General features: G+C 41.1%; 1 protein-coding gene across 1 annotated transcript in view; it reads left to right on the top strand.

Annotated features, from left to right (window-relative positions):
• Nucleotides 1-24,634, top strand: part of Cpa6 (carboxypeptidase A6) — a 285,009-nt gene that overhangs the window by 238,073 nt on the left and 22,302 nt on the right. The window lies entirely within an intron of this gene.

Raw genomic sequence — 24,634 nt, forward strand, 5'->3', positions numbered from 1 at the left:
GGAAGGAAGGAAGGAAGGAAGGAAGGAAGGAAGGAAGGAAGGAAGGAGGAAGGAAGGAAAGATAGATAGATAACAATATGGCTATAATTTGCGAAAGGAAGCAAAAAAAATGCTTTTTAATATGTAAAAAAAATAATCCAAGTTTTAAATTTGTCAATCTAAACCTGAAAATTAAAAATCGAAACACAGATGAAAGCAAAAAGATGAGAAGTACCTGCCATTCACAGAACTAAACTAACAGCTTGTGTTCTGCTGTGTGAGCTGGTTCAGGGTTTCCACGCATGCCGTTAGAGTGACACTGATCCTGGCAGCACATCTGCAGCGACCAAAGCTGTTCGGACCTTGGCTGGAGTCACCCTCACGCTGGAAAGAAACTTCTCTGTATTCTGCACCATTATTGTTCTTACAGGGGAGAATGTCACTTTATGAGAGGAACCCTTTCGCAGAATTGAAGAGCTAGGCAGGGATGGGGAAGAAGAAAATCTATTGGCTGGAAATGCTTGCAGCAGAAAGAGGAGGAAGAATCATACTGCGCGTGAGGGGTGGGGTGAGGGATATTGTATAGAGCTGCCCACTTGTAGAATCTATAATTAAGATCTTCAACATATAGCCCACAGACATCCATTCGTTCTACCATGCATGGGGGTCAGTATTAAACGCCAATACCTCATGCCACCAGCATCAGACACACCCATCTGTCCAGGCAACAGCCCTCACTCCATCAGAACTGCTGAATAACAACACAAAATTCCTGAAAAAAAAAAATGACCTCAAATTATGACAGATGTGGCTTGATTCTGATCTGATTCACACGAGTCTCTTTAATGTGGAAGCTGCCACGCCATTCGTGAGAACTTCCGTAGATGGGATGGCTACCTCCCTTCCAGCCCACACAGCATCTGAACACCATTGGCCTTCCTCCCTATGTCTACAACAGAGTCAGTTAGCCCCTGAACCCTAAACCAACTGGTAGAACAACCAACTTCCTCTTTTCGTGTGTGTGACACAAGCAATTGTGGAAATGCTTACATTTGTGTCGAAAAGAACACATTGCGTGAGTACTGTGCGGTAGTACCGATGGCCATTTTTTTTGATGTGTAAATCGTTTTCTCCAAACTCGGTGAAGTCAGTGTGCTTGCTCGTGGTAATCCTCTGGAAACATTTGTAACACTCCGCCCTAATTTAACTTCCAGCACAGTAGCATTAAGAGAAGGGGTTTTTCAGAGCTGATTCTGTCATGAGGATGGAGCCCTCGGGAATGGCATTAGTGCCTGTATAAAGGAGGCCAAGGGAGTTTGATTTCCCTTTCTTCCACATAAAGATACAACTATCAGGCCGTGCCCATGAGGAAATGCGTCCATACCAGGACTGAGATATCTAATGGACCTTAAACTCTCTATCTTCTAGAACTTCGGGCAACAAGTTTCTATTTATAAACTACCCAGTTTGGGGTATTTTACCCTAGTGACCAGAATATACTTAGATGTTCCCTCCATCTAATTAAAAAAAAAAGTGTGTGTGTGTGTGTGTGTGTGTGTGTGTGTGTGTATGTGTGTGTGTGTGTGTGTGTGCTTGAGTCTCTGTGAGCATATACACACATGAATATGTACTCCTATGCACACTGAGGCCAGAAGAAGGCACTGGGTATCCTCCTCTGAACCCTCCCAGAATGTGGGGATCATGTTTCCTTGGCCAGGCTACAAGTTGGCAATCCCCAGCAATCCTCCTGCCTCTACCTTTTCTTAGAGCTGGGCTTGTAATGTGAGTACGGGAATATCAGCTCCAGTCCTCAAGCTTGCTCAGCAAGAGCTCCTAACTTCTGAGACAGTTCTCCAGCTCTCCTATTCTTCTCAATTCCCCTTTCCATTTTCTCTGGCGAGGGCCCTCACAGTCTCAAAACTCTATGAATGTTCCAATAGCTCTAAAGGCCATATCTATACGTGTGTCACCTGAATGCTCCAATCACCTCAGTAGCGTACACACGAGGGAAAAGTGAGCTGAGTAATTCCAGCAGGCAGGCAGCTTCGCCTAGGTAACATTAGAATGTCGATTATATTCCGTTACCAAGTAAGGAAAGCCTTGCTGCTCTTTGTTCTTTCTTAGCCCAGAATGTTTCCTTCGTGCAGTCTCCCAGATTTCTGTGTTTTCGCTGCAGTCTCTACTAGAAGTCCTTTGATTCTTCCCATTTCTTTTAATCACTCAGATTTTTTTTTCTATGATTTAACACTCAGGACATAGAAAGGATTATATCAAACTTAACTTGCAAAATAGGCTGGTATAAATAATGTGCAAACACAGGCTGCCAGGCTAGGACCATTTGTCAGTCCTGCGATCTCTGCAGTGAATTCAGTCGATCTGAAGACAGGGCTATGCAGCCTGCCTCCCTATAAGCCTCAAGTCTATCCCACTACAGTTCTGTGATTAATTGAGGAGACAGCCATGCTGAGAACACTACTGTGCGATCAGGCGTGTGAGGTCTGAGCCCCCTGAATAAACTCCAAATGAACATCCTCAGCACAAATACCCAGGACTGGTGAAAATGCTACAGAGTCGATATCAAGCTGAAAATACAACTGTTTATTTCTCCCTAAGTCGGTGGGTCTCAGGTGTAAAGAGCTGAACATAAAACTGTTTCTCACTGTGAAAACCCTGCAGACTTCCATATGGTAGTGGATGTGCTGTGGAGCAATGGAGTGGAGAAAACAGCTTAGAGAGAATGTGCGGGAGCAAGCGCACCTTTCTAATGCTTCACAGCTCCTCGGGGGAACTTTGGGCCCTGAAATGAATATTTCTTTGAAAGGCCAGCAGAGGGACACAAGCCAGAGGAGTGCTGCAAACTAGGAGTGAGTTCATACATTGATTCATCTGTTTACCTGCACTCATTGACCACGGTACTCTCTGATAGTCACTGTGCCTTCTTTTCTCTGTGTGCACTCTTCAGAGTGTGCCCTGAGCACCAGTCTTCCCAAATTGGAACAAATCCAGAAGAAAGGATTTAACTCCTGAAATCCTTAACCCGTGAATAAGCAAGCGTTCTTAAACTTGAATTACTATTTAGAAAAACCTATACAACAGGAGAATTTAGCTACAAATCATATTTCTAACAAGGGAATTATATCTGTATTACAGAGGCTCGTTTCTGTAATGTAGGAATTTGTTTCTGCAATATAGAAGACTCATATCTATAACATAAAGACTTGTGTCTATAATACAAGAAGTTGTATCAATAGGGTAAGAGACTTGTATTTATAATAAGGACTTATTCTGTAATTTAGGGGCTTGTATATAAAATATAGAACTCATATCTACAATATAGGAGTCCTATTTATAATATAGGAACTTATCTAAATAATGCAAAGATTTTTGTCTATAAGGACTCATATCCAAAATATAGGAAGCTGTATCTATAAACCTAATTTAGAAACACACATACAAATGACTTAAACGGAAAATTATTAAAAGAAGATATTCCAGTAGAAATGAGCGCCTGAGTATGTGCTTAATACATTTGATGTATACATCAAAACCACAGCAGGGTACCACTCCACATACATTAAGACAAGTAATAAAATAAATAATAGGTTTTGGTAAGGATAGGAAAAAAAACAGAAACATTCAAACTTGCTGGTGTTATATAAAATGTAATCATTTGGAAACAGTATGGTATTTCTACAAAACTTTAATATCAAGCTACCATATTATATGGGAATTCTGCCCCTGGGTATATACCCAAGAGAAATAAAAATGCTTGGCACAAAATGACCTGTGAATGAATATCCATAGTAGCAGTGTTGATAGCAGGCAAAAAACAAAACAAAACTAATGTTTACCAACTGAGGAATAGGTAAGCAAAATACTGCCATGGAGGAAGGAGAATGTTATTCCCTTCAGCATCCCTAAGTCTGTAGCTGGGACAGACTCATATAATAAAAGACAAATTAGTAAAATTTACTAACACGTGAGACTCATATTATCCAGGATAAACCTCAAACAAAGAAAATGCAGAACTCAGATGCACTCAGCATTGTCAACCAAGAGTAACAGATTATAGTACTAACACGAACACAACTAGAGATCAATATTTTAAATGAAACTGGGGAATATAAACGTATTTCCAGTCTTTTTATACCAAATTTAAAAGTCAGCTTTTAGTGGCATAGCAGCAAGACAGAGGAAAGCATCTATGGGTTTGGGGGTATGTAAGGAACTGGGGAACTAGCAGTGGGTAAGACAGAGTTACTAATTTGGTTACATAATTTCTGGCTGGACTCCCAAAATAAGGACCTACAGGCGTCTCCAGCAATGAGTTTCTGTCATTTCTGGGAGAGAAGGGAGGGGTACATCTTTGCAAATATGTTTTGCTCTTAGGCAAACACTAAGGAGCAGGGAGCTTTTCTGACTCTCCTTCTTAACTGTCTTTACTCTGCCCTCCTTCTGATTCGGAGGAGGCGCTTTCTAGTGTGGACACAGTGGACTTCTTTTTGTTGGGGAAGAGTGGCATAAAAAAGAAATGAAGTACTGGCATATGCTTAGATATGGACGAGCCTTGAAAACATGGTGCTAAGTGAAGCAAACAAATCACCTAAGACTAATTACCGTAGCATTTATATGATGCATTCAGAATGGGCAAACCCGTAGAGACAGAATCAATAAGTGATTGCCCAAGGCTGGTGTGAGGAAAAAGGGGGAATGACTCCCGTTGGGTAAATGATTTTATTTTTGAGGTGATGGAGATATTTTGATAGAGTTGGTGATTATGAATATAGTCAAAGCCATTGAATTGTACGGTCTGAAGTAGTCTTACGGTATAGCTATTATAAAAATGAACAACGACACTCATAAAAGAGTTCTTAGTTTCTACTGAGGAGCATTTAGGCATTTATTTAAATATAGCCTCTCTTCAGAGTACTCATTTACCTAGTATTATAAACTTAAGTGTACGATGGAGAGAATTATGGTTTGGTTTTGGTTTTTGGTTTGTTTGTTTATTTTTTCCTGTTTGTTTTTAGAATTTATTGATCTGTAGTCTATCAAAAAAAATGAACTGTTTTGAATATGCAGATGTCTTTTAGTTAAAAAGATTTGATATGGAGATATATTGGTAGATCATCTAGGGTGAAAAGAGAAACCATTATAGGCTGGTAGCCTCTAGCCAACCTGTGAAATTAACAATAGAAGGCCACTGGCTGACTTCCTAAAAGGCTGGTTCCTCCAGTGGAGAGCTTTTGCTTTCAGAGAACTGTACTAAGAGCCTAAGTGACATTGCTCTGAAAATGTAAAGAATTTCACAGACTAAATCTAGGACAAGGAGAGGGAGCAGGGAATACATTGCTAACTTGTCTATGGAGGGAATTGGGGATTCAAAGATGTTGTGGGGAGGATTTTAATCTCTCCAGGAAGAATATAAATTCTCTTTAATATTTTACAAAGCAGTCATTGGAGGTGTTATATATAACCTAGTCATTCACTAAGGACCTCTGGGTCTGCTGTGAGAGGACCTAAGGAAATGCTGATTTGGCCTCATGATAAACTGAGGGAGAAAATTAATCCATATCAAATGCTCAGAGGCCTGGAGCCTGCAGCAAGAATGTGCTGCCTTGGGAGAGGGGGGAACGGATGTTTCATCACTGGAGATTTACAGACAAGCTCCAGATAACTTTCAGTTGAGAAGGACAGAGATAAGTGAGATGATAAAACAGACCACAAGACACCCGTCAGTCACTTCTGTTGGTGATGCCTCAGGCATAGGTAACGTTAATCCCAACATTACATTTGTAATGTAATGTTAAGATAAGATCAAGACAGATATTAAGTGCCTGCTGTGCTCTAGATGCTGATATTGTATCAGAAACTCCTGAAGTAATGACTTCCACAGAATTATTCCTGATTCTAGTGAAACATGAGGTGGCAATCTTTTGGCTGCTCTTGGTCTTTGCTTTGTGACCAATTAAGTGTGAAAGGTATGTTAATTATCTAATATCTTCCACGAAAGTGAGAGAAATTTTACAAGTATAGTCTATTAACCAAAGTCCTACGTTTCCTTGAGCTTTATATTAAAGGAGTTTAAGGATTTAGAATACAATGATGTGGAAGGTGGCACCCCAGGGGGCTTCCTCCCCACTGGTGGCTAAACCTTTGTTAAAGATACCTCATGTGATGAATGTGTGATGTGAGCTTCTCCTTAGGAGACAGCATCATCCCCATGTGAGCTAAAGTAAGAAAGAAGTTAGGAAACTTGCTCAGCGGGGAGTTAAAACGATGAGAAGTGAAATCTGTGTCCCACCTTTGTCCCCATCTGGAACCACAGGTCTGACCCCTTAGGGATTAACTTGCCAGGAATAGTCCACAGGACTCCAGTGCATAAATAATGGGCTGCTCTGAAGGAATGTGTTAGGTATCAAAAGAAATAATAGAACTGCTTTGTTCAAAATCTAAGACACACAAGAGAGACTGCAAATGTAAGGTAAGAGAGAAAGAAAATGTATGTCCCCAGTTGCTATGAAATATCTTGGACCATCCCACACCAGTTGTTTTGACCTACAACTTTATACCACAGAAAGTTGGTGATAAATTCTCCAAGGAAAGTTGTTTTGTTTTTAACTAGCCAAAGTTTGACACCTTCCCATGCTGACAGGCATTTTTCTAACCTGCAATTTCAATAAATGTATGGCCCTTTGAGGTCTTGAGGGTCTGTCCAGGGATGGGTGTCTAGCTCCTGTGCCTGAAGACTCTAATCTGACACGAGTGGAACCAGCCTGGGGTAGGAAAATCAGCAAACAGCACACGCCTGCCTTCAGCTCTTTATGCTTTTGAGATCTTCGCTGCACATTTAAGTTGATATTTTGATCATTTAGATGTGTTTATAACCAGATGTTTTTATCAACATATTGTCATAATTCTATCATATTGCCAGAAAATCCAGACACTGTTTTCTTTTTTTCTTTTACATAAACACAATTAGAATTCAGTTGTCCCTTCACATTGATGATTTCAGGACATTTTATTGTCATTCTAATCATGTCTAAAGCAATATTATTTGCCTCTAATCATACGGAACAAACCAGAGTGAGGCTACTCTCTTCCTTGCTGTCTTCTACAGGTAATAAATTTCTAAGAATAATATTGGCGATTTAAAAAAAAAAATCTTTTAAAAGAACTTGCTGGTCCTGCAGGGAACCTGAGTTCTGTTCCCAGCATTCACATGGGATGGCTCATAACTACCTATAAATGCAGCTTCAAGGGACTTAATGCCCTCATACAAGCTTATACACACAGAGACACACACATAAAATAAACCTTTACATATGTAGCTTTATAGTTTTTATCATTCCTATTCCGAAAGTGGTCTTTTAGCTCCTGTAGAATAGGCCTGTTGATATCTGGGAGAACTTACAATGCATGTTGATACCGAAGAAGAAATGATTATCATTGGTGTTTGCTATTTCCTTGTGCTTTTCTCTGGTGTTTCTCTTGACATAAAGTCACTAGTGAGGCAGGTATACTCCAAAAAAAATCTCTTTCTACTAGGCCTTCCATGTTGCTGAAGACCAAAAGATAAAAACTGCACACCCCAGATCTCTTAAGCTAGACGCCTAGGAGTGAGTTAGGTTCTACCAGCTTAGTGCCTCTGAGGCAGGTGCATGGAAGAAAGACAGAGGTCGTGTCCCCATGGCTTGGACAATCCCTGTTGTCCAGCTCCACTGTGGGATGTGTGAATTGTGTGGGGCAGCTCCTACCTCAGCTTATCCCTGAAATGTGTTGCTTCCTGCTCTCAGAAGAGGCAGTAGTCTTCCTGTAGAAGAGCCCCTGTGCTCTCTCTTCAGATCATTCAAGAGGGTTCAATGTAGAGCCTTTCTCTCTTGCTTTTTCCTTCTTTCTTTCTGTTTTCCCCAGTAAACTCCAGGTGACATTTCCTACATTACTTTAGGGAAAAAGAAAAACCCCGGTTAAACTATCCACAATGGATTTTGTGCCTTTCATGAAATCCTGACCAATAAAGACTTTTTCATACACATATGTTTTCCAGTTCAGATTCTTGCCTTCAGACAAGAATAACATTCAGCTCATTTTTTTTTTTCTTTTACCTGTTATCCTTGTGGCTGGAGAGATGACCACACAGTAGTTAAGAGGATTGCTGTTCCTGCAGGAAACCTGAGCTCTGTTCCCAGCATCCACAAGTGGTGGCTCATAATGGCCTGAAAGTCCAGCTCCAGGGGACTTAATGCCCTCTTCTGGCTACTGCAGGCAAACACACACAAGCAGCTACTCTCCCACCATATCCCACTGTTACCATTTGCCGTGTTAATTAGTCCTTTTTAAATAATTGCCAATTAAAAATGTTACTCAACTATTACTCTGGAGAATTCCTTGGCTTCAGAAGATGTTGGTAACTCCTTCCTGTGTTCCTCTAACTCAGCAAACTTAAACACATTTTTTTTTTTGCAAACTTAATTCTTTCCTCATAAGCAAAAGTAAAAAAAAAAAAAAAAAATTGCTTTCAAAGTTTAAAACAAAAACAAAACAAAAAAAATCTAACAGGCAGGCAGTTTCCTGGAGAGCTGCTTTTGCAGTGCTTCCTCAGCATTCAGCTCAAGGACATGGTTTCCAAACTAAGTCTCCAGGTATATCTTTCCACCCACTTATGTACAAAGGGCACCTAAAAATACCTTTTCTAGCCATCTAACATGGTGCTATCTATATTTCTTTTGTTTGATCATATAGCACAGTTATACATGTTAACGGAGAGGGGATGGGATCTAATTTGAGGAGCACAGAGGAAAGGGCACCTTGTGACAACATGTTGACTTCTCTTAGACACGCATTCTGTTGCACTCGCATGGGAGAAATGACATGTGGACAAAGATATTCATCGCAACACTTAACAAGAGCAAAATATTAGGAACATCTCAAATGCCCATAATTTTACTCATTAAATGAGGCTCAGTTTTATCCTATGATGGCTACTCATGGTTGTCAACGTGAGTTCGTCTGGAATAACCAAAACCCAGGCATCTGGGCACACCTGTGAGGGATTTTCTTGGTTGGATCATTTTAGGTGGAAGGGGAAGGCTCACCCTAAATCCAGGCCACACCTTCTGATGGCGACCTACGTAAGAGGGCACGGAGGAAGGGAGGTTTTACTTACTGGTTGTTTGCCCACTCTCACCAGCAAGTTCCTCTGTCCTGTTTCTGAGGCACCCTTTGCTGGTGTTAGAACCTTCAGGATGCCAGTGTCCGCTGAAAACTGTCAGCGCTCTAGGTCCTCCCCGGACTCCACCACCAGACTGGGGCTGCTGAAACATCCTGAATCCTAGAACGTTCCATCAGGAGACAGCTAATATTAAATTACATTTATAGATGTGCACACACACACACACACACACACGCACACACATGCAGCGCCCATTCAAACCAGTCAAGATAAAATGAGTACCATAGAAAGAATACTGTTCTTTTGATCGGCAGCCATAGTGGACCCTTCCCAGCTCTTACTCAGAGGTTTTAGTATCTATGGATTCACATCAAGGCATGAGCACTGTAGTTTAGATATGGTTTGCATCTGTCACCCAAAGCCTCCTGTGTTGGAAGCTCTCACCTCAATGTGGCAGTATTGAGGTGATGGGACATTAAAGATGTGAGATGTCATGAAAACTTATGAGGTCACTAAAGCAACTGTCCTTAGGATAAAACAAGGTAACTAGCTTTCCTGGGACCCTTGGCTAATCTCTCAGGAAGGTTCTGATGAAAGAGCAAGACTCCTCCCTAGCATCTTGCCTCAGCACGCTATGATGGCATCATGTGACCTGGTCCAAAGGGTTTCTCACAAGAGGCCAAAGCAATGCAACAGACTCCTTCTTGGACTTTGTACAACCAAAGGTGTGAGCTTAATAAACTGATTTCTTCATAGAAGAAGGAGGAGGAGGAAGAGGAAGAAAAAGACACTTATTTGTGGAGAAAATTCATTTTCACTTATAAAAAGGCTGACCTTTTTTAAAGCAAGTCCATAGACTATCCATGAAATAATACAAGAAAGAAAAAGAGACAAATTTTTGATTTCTTGGGAAAATCAGTGTATGCCTAGATGGACGAAGAGAGTATTTTATGCGGTTACAGACATCCATGACCATTCAAAAGCTTCTCAATTAATAAAATTTGTGTTTTTTTTTTTTTGAGAAAACTGAAAATAAAATCAGTGTGCTACCACTAATTAAAACCCTTTTTTCATCCTCTCACCTCAGCTTTTTTTAATCAGCTGAATTAGTTTGCATTAGGAAAACCGGGTTGGGACTAAAAGAGGCACTTCGTAGGCCTTAGAAGAAATTCTATTACCCTACTCTTCCACGCTCCACTCTTCGTGGCCCTCACTCAATAACCTGAACAAATTCAGGAGCTACCTACCAAATGATTTCTTCCCTCTCTTGGGCTCCTTCCATTGTCTATCCCAGTATTCCTCTAGAGGTGTTAAATATAAAAGAGAGTCCAAAAGCTTTACAAAAATATATTGCTTTCACACATATAAAACATGTATAGTAACATTGCATTATGTGTTTCATGAAATATAATATTTATCAAATTGTACAGACACCTTTTCTCATTTAAAAATTATTTTTTTTTTTTTGGTTGTTGTTGTTGTTGTTCCTATAGAATCCTAATATGTGAACTGAGCTGGTGTCAAGCTAGGGATACCTTTGCCTCAGCCTCTCAAATACTGGGTAAATAGTCTACACCGTTACACCCAGCTCTCATTTGTTTTAATTGATGAATATAGTTTATGTAAAGCATGATATATCCAGTATGGCATGGAACCAGCATATACTTAAAAAGAGGATCCGGCGTGTCATCCTAGCCTACACAATTCTAAGATAAAGATTCTAGAAAGCTCTATAACAAAAAATAAGGAAGCCGTGAGATGACTCCGCAGTAAAGATTTTGCCACCAAGCCTACTGACCTTTGTTTGGTGCCCGTATTCCAGGAATCCACATGGTAGGAGAGAACCAAACTGACCTTTTGACCTCCACACATGTGCAGACAAAGGTTCACACAAGTGCAGCCACAAACAAAATGAACAAATGCAAACTTTTTTAATTAAGAAAAAGACACTCATTCGCTAACCCTAGATTGAAGAAGGTTCCATCATCAGTGACAATGAAGTAATCGTATTTAAATTTCTATTGCTTCCTTCCCATTTTATTTCTCAATAATCTGGGGTATCTCTATTGTATTTGCATTTACCTTTAAGGTATGTCTGTATGCTAGAAAGCAACATCATTCAGGCTCCTACGCAAGCAGCTTTTGCCTTTTTTATTATCTTAAATTACAACAAGTGACCTTAAAAATGCAAATAGAAATTGGATGTGCTAGACTAAGAGGGACCTTGCTGCAAGGCAGGTTGACTCACTTAACAAACATGTATTGGAGCCCCTGCTGTGAGCAAGGCATGATGCCAGGAAAGAAAGGAATGATGCTCCGTTTTCATTCTTAGACCGCAGCAGTCCAGTCTGGGAGGCTAGCACATAAACACCAGCAGTGGAGGAAGCCAGCAGCAGCTCACTCGCAGAGGACCTGGGAAGCCTGCAGGCTGAGAGCTTTTGTTTTCAAGACCTTACTCTTTAGAGCAGTTTTCAGATAAGAGAAAAATTAAGAGGAACATACAGAGATTCCCCAACTCTTTTCTCCCTCACGCATGTACAGCAGCATCTGGTAAACTTGTGTCAATCAGCAAGCCCATGATAAGAAATAATCACCCCAAATCCATGGTTCACAGCAGGGTTCACTCTTGGGGCCTTTGAGAAGTGTGTAACAGCAGTTACCCTGATAATTCTATCAGGCAAAGTAGGTTCATTTTCCTAAAAATGCTCTGTGTTCTACGTGTTGGTTTCTCCAGTTCCAGCCCCTCAAATCACTGGCTCACATGCGGTTTCCAAAATGTCACCTTGGAATCTTCCCTCACTACCCACCAGGAATGTCCCAGGATTAGAAGACGCCAAAACTCATGGGTGCACCAGTCTTTTATACAGCACATGGCATGTGAAAATAACCTATGCAATCTTTTTGTGGGTCTTAGTATTAGCGTACTACATAGATATTATGCCGTGTAGGGAATAATAAGAAAAGGTGTATATATGTTCAATCCTGGCATTTCTTTTTAACAGTCTTGAGCCACAGCTAACCAAATTTAAAGACGCAGAACCCACAGACAATGAGGTACGACAGTGGTTAGGCACACGGTATATAGCCTTTCCAGATCTGTTAAGACTTGTTTTCAGTTTTATGTATGTTAGCGCTGTATGTACGTATGTGCGCTATGTGCATGCCTGATACCTGCAGAAGCCAAAAGAGGGTGCTGGGTCCCCCGGAACTGGAGTTATAGACAGTTGTAAGCTGCCGTATGGGTGCTGAGAGCCTAACCTGATCCTCTGCAAGAGTGGCAAGTGCTCTTAACTATTGTGCCATCTTTCCAGTGCCCTAGTGCCTTTCCCTTAGGAATATGAATTAAGGTTCTGTTTGACAGCTCATTCCCCTTCGCATGCTAAGTTATACTCTGTTTTCCAGATGTGCCATGGTTTATCCTTTAATCTACTGAAAGACAACTTGGTTGCTTCCACGTTTGGCCAGTTGTATCTCCTGCAAGTATCCATGCACATCCTTTTGCGTTAGACATAGGCTCTCAGTTCCTTCAGATAAATTCCAACTAATATGATTGCTATGTTTTTATTTTGAAAAAAAAAAACCCTACCAAATTGTCTTCCTGAATGTCCACAACTTTTTATATTCACACCAGCAGTGAGTTCAGTGTTGTCATAATGGACTTTGGTCACTCTAGCTAGCGTGTGGCTCACTACTGTTGTGATCTTAATTCTCTGGCGACAAAGCATAGAACATCTTTGTGTGTGCCAACCTGCATATTGACTGATACATTTTTTTTTTTTTGGTGAATTATCAAAGTCATTAGCCCATTTTCTGATTAACTTGTTTTTTCATATCCTCTGTCACACATCTGTAAATGTTTTAACATATGATTTTCCTTCTTATTCTCCTGGCATTTTTCTCAGAGCAATTTTAAAATTTTTACTGAAGTCCCACTTAACCCATGTTTATATACTTCATGAAATCATGCATTAAGCTTTCTGTATATTTTTAAAAAATCATTGCCATGGCCAACATCTTCTGGGCTTTATCTTGTCATATTCTTGAAGTTTATAGTTTTAGATTCTGCATTGTATTCTATGATTCATTGCACATGATTTTTTTTTTTTTTTATGTAAGATGTGAGCTCTTGTGTTTAGGTTTCGCTTTTTGCCTATGGACGTTCAGCTGTTCCAGATCTAATGATTAAAAAAAAAAAAAAAAAAGACGTCTCTGTTCCATTGCCTGGCAAGTAGCTTTTGAGCTGAGCCTTCCAGGCCTGGGAGGATTCTAACAGGCTTCGAGAGAAAACACAGAAAGGAAGAGTGGGACGGAAGACAAGTGTGAGCCGGAATACCAGCAGGAGCAGATGAGCGAGGGCAGGGCTGCAGGTGCTCGTGGCTATGTTTAAGAGGATATGAACCTGGGAAAAATCAATGCACAGGGTCTTGGACTCCATGCTGAAAACCCAACACTCGTGTTGCGCTTGAGGAGCCGGTTAGAGAAGTTTCTGTGGGACTACAAGGAATACCATCACTATTTCAGATGTGGTGTTTACAGCAGTGTGGAGGGCGGACTGAACTTTAAGACGTTGGTGGTGATGGGGGCACCAGCTGACTATTGTCCATGGGAGAGATGGCGAATGTCAAAGCTACGGTGGAAGAAGGAGAGAGAGACAACGGAAAAGTAGAGAATGGAAACAGTGACTGATGATGTGATGTTTGGAGAGTTGAAAAAGAGTCAAGATCATTAGACAAAAAATATTTTCCCTATATATCTGGTTCACGAGCGTAACCGGAAAAAAAATATTAATGAATACAAGTAGAAAAGAGAGAGGGGTGAACGGTTTGGCAAGAATTTAGGAGAAGGCATCCTTTACCCGGAATCCCATAAATAAAAGCATTTACTTAGGTAGTAAATGTGGTAAGGACAGCACATGAAATAGAAATGTAAGAAGGTATAATTCCTTCGACAGAGAAGATTGACAATTTAGTAAAAAGGCCATTAAATTTATTATATGGGATAAATGTTATGTGGGGTTAAATAAAGGGTGGCTACAGAGTATATCAAAACCCTCTCACACTGGAACAAACTTAGGAGAATAAAAACACAAGTAGTTTGTAGTTTGGGGAGGTAAAAGTCCAAATGTATTTCACTGGCCTGATGGTGTGACAAGGCTACACACACACACACACACACACCAGGGGAAAGAAATTGTTTCCTCTTCCAGCTACCAGCTACTCAAAGCCCCCTTATACTCTTTGCCTTGTGATTTCTTTGTCCACTTTCCTAGCCAGTAGCATAGTACAGCGTTTTCTCTCTCTGACCTTACCTCTCTTACAGGCCTTTCTCCCTCTTGCACAGATTTTTGGAATCACACTTAGGGCAAGTCCACATCCATTCAGATAATTTCCCTAGGATAAAATCCTTAATCTATCATGGCCACAAAGTGTCTCTTCCATGGCCACAGGTTCTGCCAATTGGGGCCTGACAGTCTTTGGGAGGTCACTATTTAACTTACAGCAATGGGTCTAAGGGAAACCTCGCCCTTTAATTCTGAAAGCTGCACTGTGCCACCATAAACCTTTAAGCCTAACATGGTAAGAGACACATTTTAGTAAATGTAACTCAGGACTTCAGGGATGTAGACTGAAGAGGAGCCTGTAATCAAGAGCATTCAGGAGAGATTTTTAGCTCAGAGATTATTAACTAGGGTAGGGATGAAATTAAGATCATACTACTAACAACTCTACAGCTTGTTGAGTGCAAAAGATGCTGTTAGGTGTCGTGTAATAAAATGTCATGCACAGAGAGCAGCAGATCTGAAACTTAGAAGACTTTGGGTGGGAAGGAAGATGATCCAAAAAATTTAAACCTTGCTTGCAAGCTAAGGTTTAGGATACAGACCTTCCTTGGAACTATCTCTAAGAAAGAATCAATCAGGCGGTGGAACTCCTGCAGAGTTATTTGGGTTTATCCTAAAATCATCAAAAACAGAACTTAAGAATACCCACAAAAAAAAAAAAAAAAAAAATGCAATTTTTAGATTCTTTTTACCTAAACTGGAACATATCCCATTAGCCTACTGATGAACAGGGGTCTTCCCAGAGACCCATACTCCAACCAAGTACCAGGCATGGAGATAACCTAGAACCCCTGTGCAGATGTAATCCATGGCAATTTAGTGTCTAAGTGGCCTCCATAGTAATGGGAAGAGGGACTGCCTCTGACACAATCTGATAGGCCTGCTCTTTGATCACCTCCCCCTGAGGGGGGAGCAGCCTTACCAGGCCACAGAAGAAGACAATGCAGCCACTCCTGATGTGATCTGATAGACTAAGATCAGAAGGAAGGAGAGGAGGACCTCCCCTATCAGTGGACTTGGGGAGGGACATGCATAAAGAAGGGGTAGGGAGGGGGATACAAAGTGAATAAAGTGTAAATAATAATAATAATAATTAAAAAAGAAAGAAAGAAAAATACACTAACAACCACTCCCAACAGTCTCAGCTTTTCATTTCCCTTCTGCATGCATAATTAGTGACAAGGACACATTCCCGCAGTCAATTCCAAAATATACCTGTCTCCGCTTTTCCTCTCCCCTTTCACGGAAGTATGTTAGAACAACTTTCAAACCTCAAGATAACCGAATGAGTGAGTTTTCTTATTGTCCTAACCAAAAACCACACCTGAAGGAAGGAAAGATTTCTTTTGGCTCGTGACTTGAGGGTACAGTCCATCACAGGAGGGGAGGCATAGCCAGAAGCGACTGCTCACATTGAATCCAGAGTCAGGAGGCAGCGGCAGATACATGCTGTGTTCATCTTTGTCTTCATTCCTACTGTGGGTCCAGACTGTGGAATGGTGACAGCCGCCTCAGGGGAGCTCACCTTCCCTCAGTTAACCCTTCCTGTAAACCCCTCAAAGACACCTACAAGTATATTTCCATGGTAATTTTGAAATCCAGCCAGACCGACGATGAAGAATAACCAAAACAGTAACCAAACCAATTGTTTTAAATAACTATCCTGAGACATCCCCCTGACAGTCCCAAGTCCTTATCCCACCACCACAGGGAGAATGGGGGATTTGGTTTCCAAGTCCACCAGGATATTGCAGCCAGGGCTGTGTAGTCTGCGATGGGTCAGCTGAGCCATTTAGTGGTGTGGGTGTGACTGGAGCCCAGTCTTCTGATTCAGCTCATTGCCGTTTCCCTCCCTTTTCCATCCTCCTACCCAAGTCCAGCCTCCACCTGACTTTATCATCCAGTGAGTGGGACTAAAGGCCACAAAAAGAGCAACGCTCCCCTACTTTGTCGTCCATATATGTATAGCGTGTGTATGCGTGTGTATGTGTGTGTTTGTGTGTGTGTGCTCCGTCCATGGAGTGTCTTGTGTGCCACCACAGTTTCCCCTTGTATCCTAATTCCACTACTGCTTCCTCCCCCTCCTCTGTGCCCTCTTGTCCTCATTCTGCACTGCAGTTATAACCTGCCCCATCTTGTCCCCCCATTTCCCCATCTGCACCCATCTTGACTTCTTTCTTGATTTATGAGGTCCTTGTGGGGTTTCACATCTCAATACCCAAAGCTAAAGGGGTGATGTGTGAACGTTAAATTGTTCAGAGGTGCACGCTGTGTCATTTGGCAAGACTAAAATCTCTTGACTCTGCACTGCGGAGATCTGCTAATTTATTCTGCTGTTGTTCTGGATGTGGAGACAAAAAGGCAAACTGGTCTACGTCAGAAACAAAAGATTAGTTCCCACGAACCAAGGGAAGACCGATAGCTTTAGGTTCTCATGTTCCTAAAGCATCAAGAGCAATGCATTGACGCTCTTGCTCCTGCCACCCAGCAGAAATGTTTTGTTGTCTCCTAAGCCCTTTGTTGTCCTTTGCTTCCTTTTTTTTTTTTTTTTTTTGCGATCCGCTGAGTCTTGGTGCTTTAGCTTTTGCTATCTTCATCTTCCATGGGGCAGCCAATATTTCAGATCAGAATCTGTGTAATTGAGGCCAGATCTGGACAGGGCTCTTCAAATAATGTGTATCCAGGAGAGCCACATAAAATCTCAAGGGGACTTAGCATTCAATAAAATGTGTGAGCTGTTTCTTTACATTTTAGCAAAACCTAAATCGTGTCTTCAGAGAGCTATAAATAATACTAGGCTTGTTTTTGTGGTCTTATTTCTACCTGAGTTAATTTATTGCCACATTAGAGAGCCAGCTATCCGAATTCTGATTTTATTTTGAAATGGTAGGGTTGGTATAAGAGATGAGTAAGGCAAAAATTCAAGATAAACTCCAGCAAAAATAATCTTGAACGTAATATCCTACTTTGCTGCTGAATCAATACTTAATCTGCAGTAAATAACATTGGCGGGATGCCAATCCATAAAATAAACCATAAAATGTTATGGAATACTCTAGCATCTAAAGTGCTTCCCCAGCAAACAGCACTAAGTGAAGGCATTACCCGTCTTAATATTATGCTTGTGTGCTGTAATAATGAAATGAAGAGCTTTTTAATTTTGTTATATGCTCATTATTAATCAAACACTATGTTAGGCCCAATCAAATAAGATGACGTGAACATATGCAATTTTAATGTGGGGTTTTAGGTTTCCTCCAAAGTCGGGTTAATTATCTATACTCACGTAAAGGAGCATCAGCTAATCCAGTGTGAGGTTTCAAGAAGGTACTGGCAGGCTGTTTTCAGATCAACCCTTCCCCCTACACTCCACGTTATAATGCCCGAAGTTTGGTTTGGACTTTTCTCTCTTCTGTATCTGCCTCCATCCCTGTAGAGTATTATCGTCTATTATATTCCTATGATTCCCAAACCTAACTGTCTAGCTTAAAAGCTCTCCCATAATCTCTAAGAGGGGCTGGAGAGACAGCACAGTAGGTAAAGTATCTGCACCACAAGGACAAGGCCTGAGTTTGGATCCCTAGTAGCCATATAAACAAGACCCAGTGGGTACATGCCTACAGTGCTAACATTGAGAGCAAGGAACAGGTGGATCCCTGGGACTCATAGTTCAGCCCGCCTCGCCAAGTCAGTGAGCTGCAGCTTCAGTAAGAAGCTCTGTGTCAAAAAACTTAGAGAGCTATGAGGAAGATACCCAGTGTTGACCTCTGGCCTTCCCATGCACCCCATGTATTTATGTCCACACAAACACATACATACACCACCCACACACAGACCTCTGCCTGACATCTCCACTAGAGGCAATGTTAGGTGTCTATTAAAATAAAATACATCATTGAACAGTTGGTCTTCTCTTTGTGAAATCTGCCCCTCCCAAAACCATCCTTCCAGTTGCTCAGATCTAAAAACCATAAACCATAAGCTTTAATGTTTCTCATCCTCTTATACTCTGCATCTAAGCCATTGTGAAATTTCTCTTGCCTTTAGAATTGCTCTAGATCCCCTGCCACTTTTAACCGTTTACACTGCTACAACCTTGGCTCAAGTCACCACGACATCGCCTCTGGATTACTGCAGGAGCCTGCTCCTACCCTGACTTTCCACATACTCTGCCACTCACTCCATCCATAAATACAAAAAAAAAAAAAAGGAAGAAAAAGCCCTTTTTGAAATGTCAGATGATGTCATTGGCTCAACACGCTGTATGGGCTTCTCCTTCTTCTTGCCCACAGGATTTGCCCATGGACTTCTTCATATGATCTGGGCTAGCATCATCTATTTATTTCTACAGTAAGCTCCCACTTGGTGCCAGCTCTACCAACAAGGCGCATGCCTACAGGGAGGTTTTCCCTAGCTGTTCCCTCTGCCTCAAAGCCTCTTCCCACATGCTGTGGCTGATTTCCCATGTTCTACAAGTCTACTCAGAAGCCACTGTTGGTCAATGCCAACAATGTTCACCAGCTTGAACGTTGCAACTTTCATTCCCAGCATTCCTGAACTGCTACTTGTCTCTTTTCCATGGCACTTATTGACCATACAATACAATTCTCATCATCTTAGTCCATATTAAATACCCCCAACACACACACACACACGCACATGCTGCTTGTTGTAAATCTAGAAGGCAGCAACCCTTTTATATATAGTTTGTTAATGCAGGAAAATGTGCGCAGGAAACACATGAATACGTGAAATATAGGAATAAATGAATAAATAAATATAGGAATAAATACGGGAATAAGTGAACGTATTAACACTGCAGCGGTAGTTGAAGGTGTCATGTTCATTGAAGAGCTACATCTCCTTGAAGGGGTGAATAGCGGAAAAGAAACCCAGAAAAAGAATGAAAAGGGAAGTGCAGAGAGGTTAGAAGACAAGCTTGAGAAAATGGTTGTTACAAGGAAGGAGAACACATAAACGAGAGTCAAGTCCATGAAAAGCCAGCTAAGAGAACCCCCTCTCCCGGCCTCACACCTCAACCTTTCCCCGGCCTTGGCGTTGCATGCTTTCCCTCTCGAGCTATCTCCTTGAAGCCTTCTTACTGAAAATGGCCCTGTCTCAGGAGCACACGTCTCTCCACCATGCCCTTGGAATACAGATTACAACTGCACAGTGTTTTGTTTTGTTTTGTTTTGTTTTGTTTTGTTTTGTTTTGTTTTGTTTTGTTTGCTACCTAGGAAGAAATGCAATTGCCTGTTTTCACAACAACAAGGATCAGCACTGAAACTATAATTCTGCTTGTTGGGAGTGAGGGGAAATCGGTGGCTATTGAACATGATTTGGGGCGCCTCACCTGTATGCAGAATGTATTTGCTATCTTTCCTTTCTGAAAATGTTAACACTTGCTAATGTCCCTGTAATATGGGAAGTGCTCAGGGATTCAGATGTTAAGTTCTTCAGGAAATATTAGGTGACAAAATGTTTTCCTGAACCCATAGGCATATTTGAAGGAGTACTGTGGTTGATGTCATTATTGTTGCAGTCACGGACATCCCCAGCCATCTACAGAGAAGAACTAACCGCCTAAATATTAATAAAATAGACTGTGGTGATTTGAAAGAGAATGTCCTCCGTAGACTTAGGTATTTGAAAACTTGGTCCCCCGGTTGGTAGCATAATTCAGAGAGACTGTGGAACCTTTGAGAGGTGGAACTTTACTGAAGAGAGTATACCACTGGGGACAGGATTTGAGAGTGTGTCTCTCCCCACTTCCTGTTTTCTCTGCTTCCTGCTTGCATTTAAAGATGTGAGCTCTCAGCTTCCTGCTCTACAACCATTCTGCCATTTACTGCCATGCCTCCCTGCACGATGTACATTCACCCTGGAACCATAAACTAAAATAAACTCTTTTTATCCACAAGTAGCCTTCTTTCCTCCTTATTCTAAGAAGCAGGACCACAGTCACCCAGGACCTCATTCACACAAGACCACAGTCTCACAGGACCTCACTCACACAGGGTCACAGTCACCCAGCACCACAATCAGGATCACAGGCTAACCTGTGACCCACCAGTCTGGCTGCAGACTCGCAGGTACCATCCTGCCTGAGCCTTCTGAGTTGCTAGTATTATTAGAGAGAAGCACCATTATTCCTGTCCCCTAACACACAGGTCCAAATACTTTGTTTGTATAAAATCAGCTTCATTCATTCAACCAATATCTGAGAGGTAATGAAAATGTCCCTCTTGCTAAGTATTAGGGAACATTGCATGCCTCCTGTCTCCAAGGGTTCACACTCCCTAAAGTAGAGGAATTATATATATATACACACATACATATATGCTATATCAGTACTATCAGATTTGCAGTGTTCTATAGCCAGGCACAGCCACCTCTAGAATAAAGCTGTATCCAACCCTCTGTCTCTCCCTGTGACAGATGGGTCTGTACTGTACCAACTACTCTATGTGAGACAGTATACAAAGCCCCAAGCCTACCCAGAAAAGGCTGGTGCTTGCTGCCTACAGTGAGGCTGCTGTGGGTGGAGCAAGCAGCTTCTGGTCGTCAAGAGGAGTGTTTGCTGTGGCTGTCCATCCAAGGAGGACAAAGGGAAGGACACAGACTCCTATGGCCTCACCTGTGTCTGTTTGCTTAAAGGGAAACAGTAGCACTGACCTTGTCAGTGAAGGAAATCAGAGTATCCTTCTAGCTCTTTGTTCTCTAATAAAAACCATTATGCTTTTCTTTGCTTTCTTTTGGATAAAATAGACACTGATTCCCACCCTTTGTATGTTGAAAAGTAATTAGTGCCTGGCCTCTGTAAAATTTAGAGGTGGCTTACAAAGAGAGTTCTTTAATTATCTTCTCCTTTGGTAGTTTGAACAATGGGAGTAATTTATCCTTAGTTTAGTAATTCAGAATATTTAGTTATTTAGAAGAGGTTTTGATTTTTCTAAGGAAATGTCAGTAGAGCTTTATTCATTTTTTTTCAAATATGAAGCGGAGGTGTTCTATATTGCTTATAAAAATACACTCAATAGGTCATATTTTCACTTTTATGAGCCTCAAAATGAAATTTAAAGGTGTGGCCTCGGTGAGAATTCCCCCAGATTGTATTTGATGAAGGCAGAGATAAAGAAAAGGAAGGGAGAAGACACAGATAGATTACAAGAGGTGCTGATGAGCACATGAAAGGACCACGCTGTTTCAAGAAGATAGTTATCTCATCACAACAAATGACAACAACAAAACAATAAAGATCTAATAAAGGAAAACGTTGAAATACGCATGAACGTGAGGCATAACAACAGATGGAGTGACATATGCGGCCTGTGCATGGGCTGACCCAGTGTAACAAGATCCTCCCCAAATCAATACAAATCGACTGCAATTCCAATGAGACTCAAGGTTCGAGAGTCCACTGCAGTGCGTGCATGCGAGTGTCTGTGTATGTGTCTGTCTGTCTGTGTCTGTGTGTCTGTGTGTCTGTCTGTCTGTGTCTGTGTGTGCGCATCATCAGGTGAACTTGTGTTTCTCAGGGGATGATGTGCACAAATCAGTTCTCTTATTCTACCATGTGGGGCCCAGGGGTTGGCAGTAAGAACTCTTTGACCTCTCAGGCATCTTGGCAGCCCCCATGAGACCCTTAATAAAGCTTTTGTTTTATTTTTGCTTTCACGAATTGAGTGAACTAATCATAAAGTTTATATGGAAAAGCCAATGCACAAAAATGTCAACACAACTATGAAAAAAGATCCCTGGTATGGAATACACGTTAAGATTACTCAGTTGCTAGAATAAGAATATAGGGAACGTCGCATAATGCACAGAGAATCCGAGGGTACATTCACACACGTAAAAGGCTCAAAGTATGCCCAAGGTGGTATTTGGAGTCAGTGGGACAATCATGGAGAGTGATGCTCACAGAATTGAATAGCCATTCAGAAAAAAAAATCTGAAGTTGCAGCTTAGTTGGAAGAATTTAAGTAGCAAATTTCTAGAAGAAAGTTTAGAAAGGTCGTATAACCTTTACTAACAGAAAACTACCTCAACCCAGACTAGAAGCCCAAAATCCATTGAAGAAGAAGAGGCATAGTAATGATATAAAAAATTTTAAACTACCACTCCTGATGTGATCTGATAGACTAAGATCAGAAGGAAGGAGAGGAGGACCTCCCCTATCAGTGGACTTGGGGAGGGGCATGTAATTAATAAAATTAAATTAAATTAAAAAAAATTTTAAACTTCTAAAACAAAGAAAGTGACTAAGAACAAATGAGTAGAAAAATCATAGCCCGGGGCAAAATGCAGTGCCGATGACAGTCTGTGCAAAATACCTTCCTGCCTGTGTAAGAAGAACAATCAAGCGGGGCTGGAGAGCTGACGGAGCAGTGAAGAGAGCCAGCTGCTCTTGCAGAGGACCCATGTTCAGTTCCCAGAACTCAAGACCTGCAACAGCACCAGGTCGTCCAACCTCTTCAGGCCTCGACCTGCCTTCACACGCACACACACACATGCACATAATTTTTAAAAAAATCTTTTTTTTTAATAGAAAAAGATAAACAGCCTAAGAAGCCCGGGCTTGGGGGATGTGATAAAGCAATTCAGAAAAGAACTTTATCTAAATAAACATGAATACAAGCACATCTGTGACAAGGCCAGCAAGCACCCTTGTAGATGATTTCTGGTAAGGACTAAGGAGACATGGCGCCCATGGCTGTATAAATGGTAACAATTTTAGTAAGGAATCTAATAAAAAATATGAGAACTTTTAATTTTTGCAACTTAAAATTGTGAATTTTTAACTTGAAAACTGAATTGTGTAAATTTGTCCGTTACACCAGTGCCCTTCTTCTGTGAATTTACCTGTACAGAATTAGTCTTACTCAGATGTAAGAACTGTCTATTTTGATAATTACTTCAGTGTTGTTTATATCAGGACGACCCTTGATGTCCTGCCTTAGTGAAGTATTGCTCGTCATGCAGAGAGAAAGAGAAAGGGAGACAAATAAGTATAATTACCAACGATAGGAAGCAAAAGACTAAATTATGTTATAGTTACGAATGAATAAAATCAGCAGATGAATGCAAGTTGTCATAAAATGAATGCAATAAAATATAACTGAAGGAAAAAAGCAAGGATCAAAAAAAATCCCATGTCCACCCTCTTAATTATCTTTTTTAGGTGTATAGATTTCATTATGTTTATCATATCTTATAGGTCTATATAAGTGAGTATATACCATGTTTGTCTTTCTCCTTCTGGGATATTTCACTCAGAATGATCTTTTCTAGATCCCACCATTTGCCTGCAAATTTCATTATTTCCTCCTTTTTGATTGCTGAGTAGTATTCCATTGTGTAAAAATACCACAATATCTGTATCCACTCCTCCGTTGATGGACATCTGGGTTGTTTCCAGGTTCTGGCTATTACAAATAAAGCTGCTATAAACATGGTTGAGCAAATATCCCTGTTGTGTACTTGAGTAAATTTTGGGTATATAGCTAACAGTGGTATAGCTGGGTCTTGAGGAAGCACTATTCCTAATTGTCTGAGAAAGAGCCAGATAGACTTCCAAAGTGGTTGTACCAGTTTACATTCCCACCAGCAGTGGAGGAGGGTTCCCCTTTCTCCACAACCTCTCCAGCATGTGTTGTCACTTGAGTTTTTCATCTTGGCCATTCTGATGGGTGTAAGGTGAAATCTCAGGGTCGTTTTGATTTGGATTTCCCTAATGCCTAATGAGGTTGAGCATTTCTTTAAGTGTTTCTCTACCATTCCTCATTTAGAAAAACAGATGGATGTGCATTGAACGTATGACAGGAGTCTACCGCAGAAGGCATCTGAAAGACTCTACCTAGCAGTGTTTCAAAGCAGACACTAAGACTCATAACCAAACCTTCAGCAGAGTACAAGGAATCATATGAAAGAAGGGGAGTTAGTATAACGTGGAGAGGATAGGAGCTCCACAAGGACCAAATATATCTGGGCACAGGGTCTTTTCTGAGACTGACATTCAAGCAAGGACCATGTATGGATATAACCTAGAACCTCTGCTCGGATGTAGCTCGTGGTAGCTTACTAACCAATTGGTTTCCCATAGTAAGGGAACAAGGACTATTTCTAACAGGAACTCAATG

The sequence above is a fragment of the Psammomys obesus genome, unplaced genomic scaffold, assembly GCF_907164565.1.
Source record: "Psammomys obesus unplaced genomic scaffold, mPsaObe1.curated_primary_1811, whole genome shotgun sequence".
In the NCBI taxonomy this organism is placed as follows: domain Eukaryota; kingdom Metazoa; phylum Chordata; class Mammalia; order Rodentia; family Muridae; genus Psammomys; species Psammomys obesus.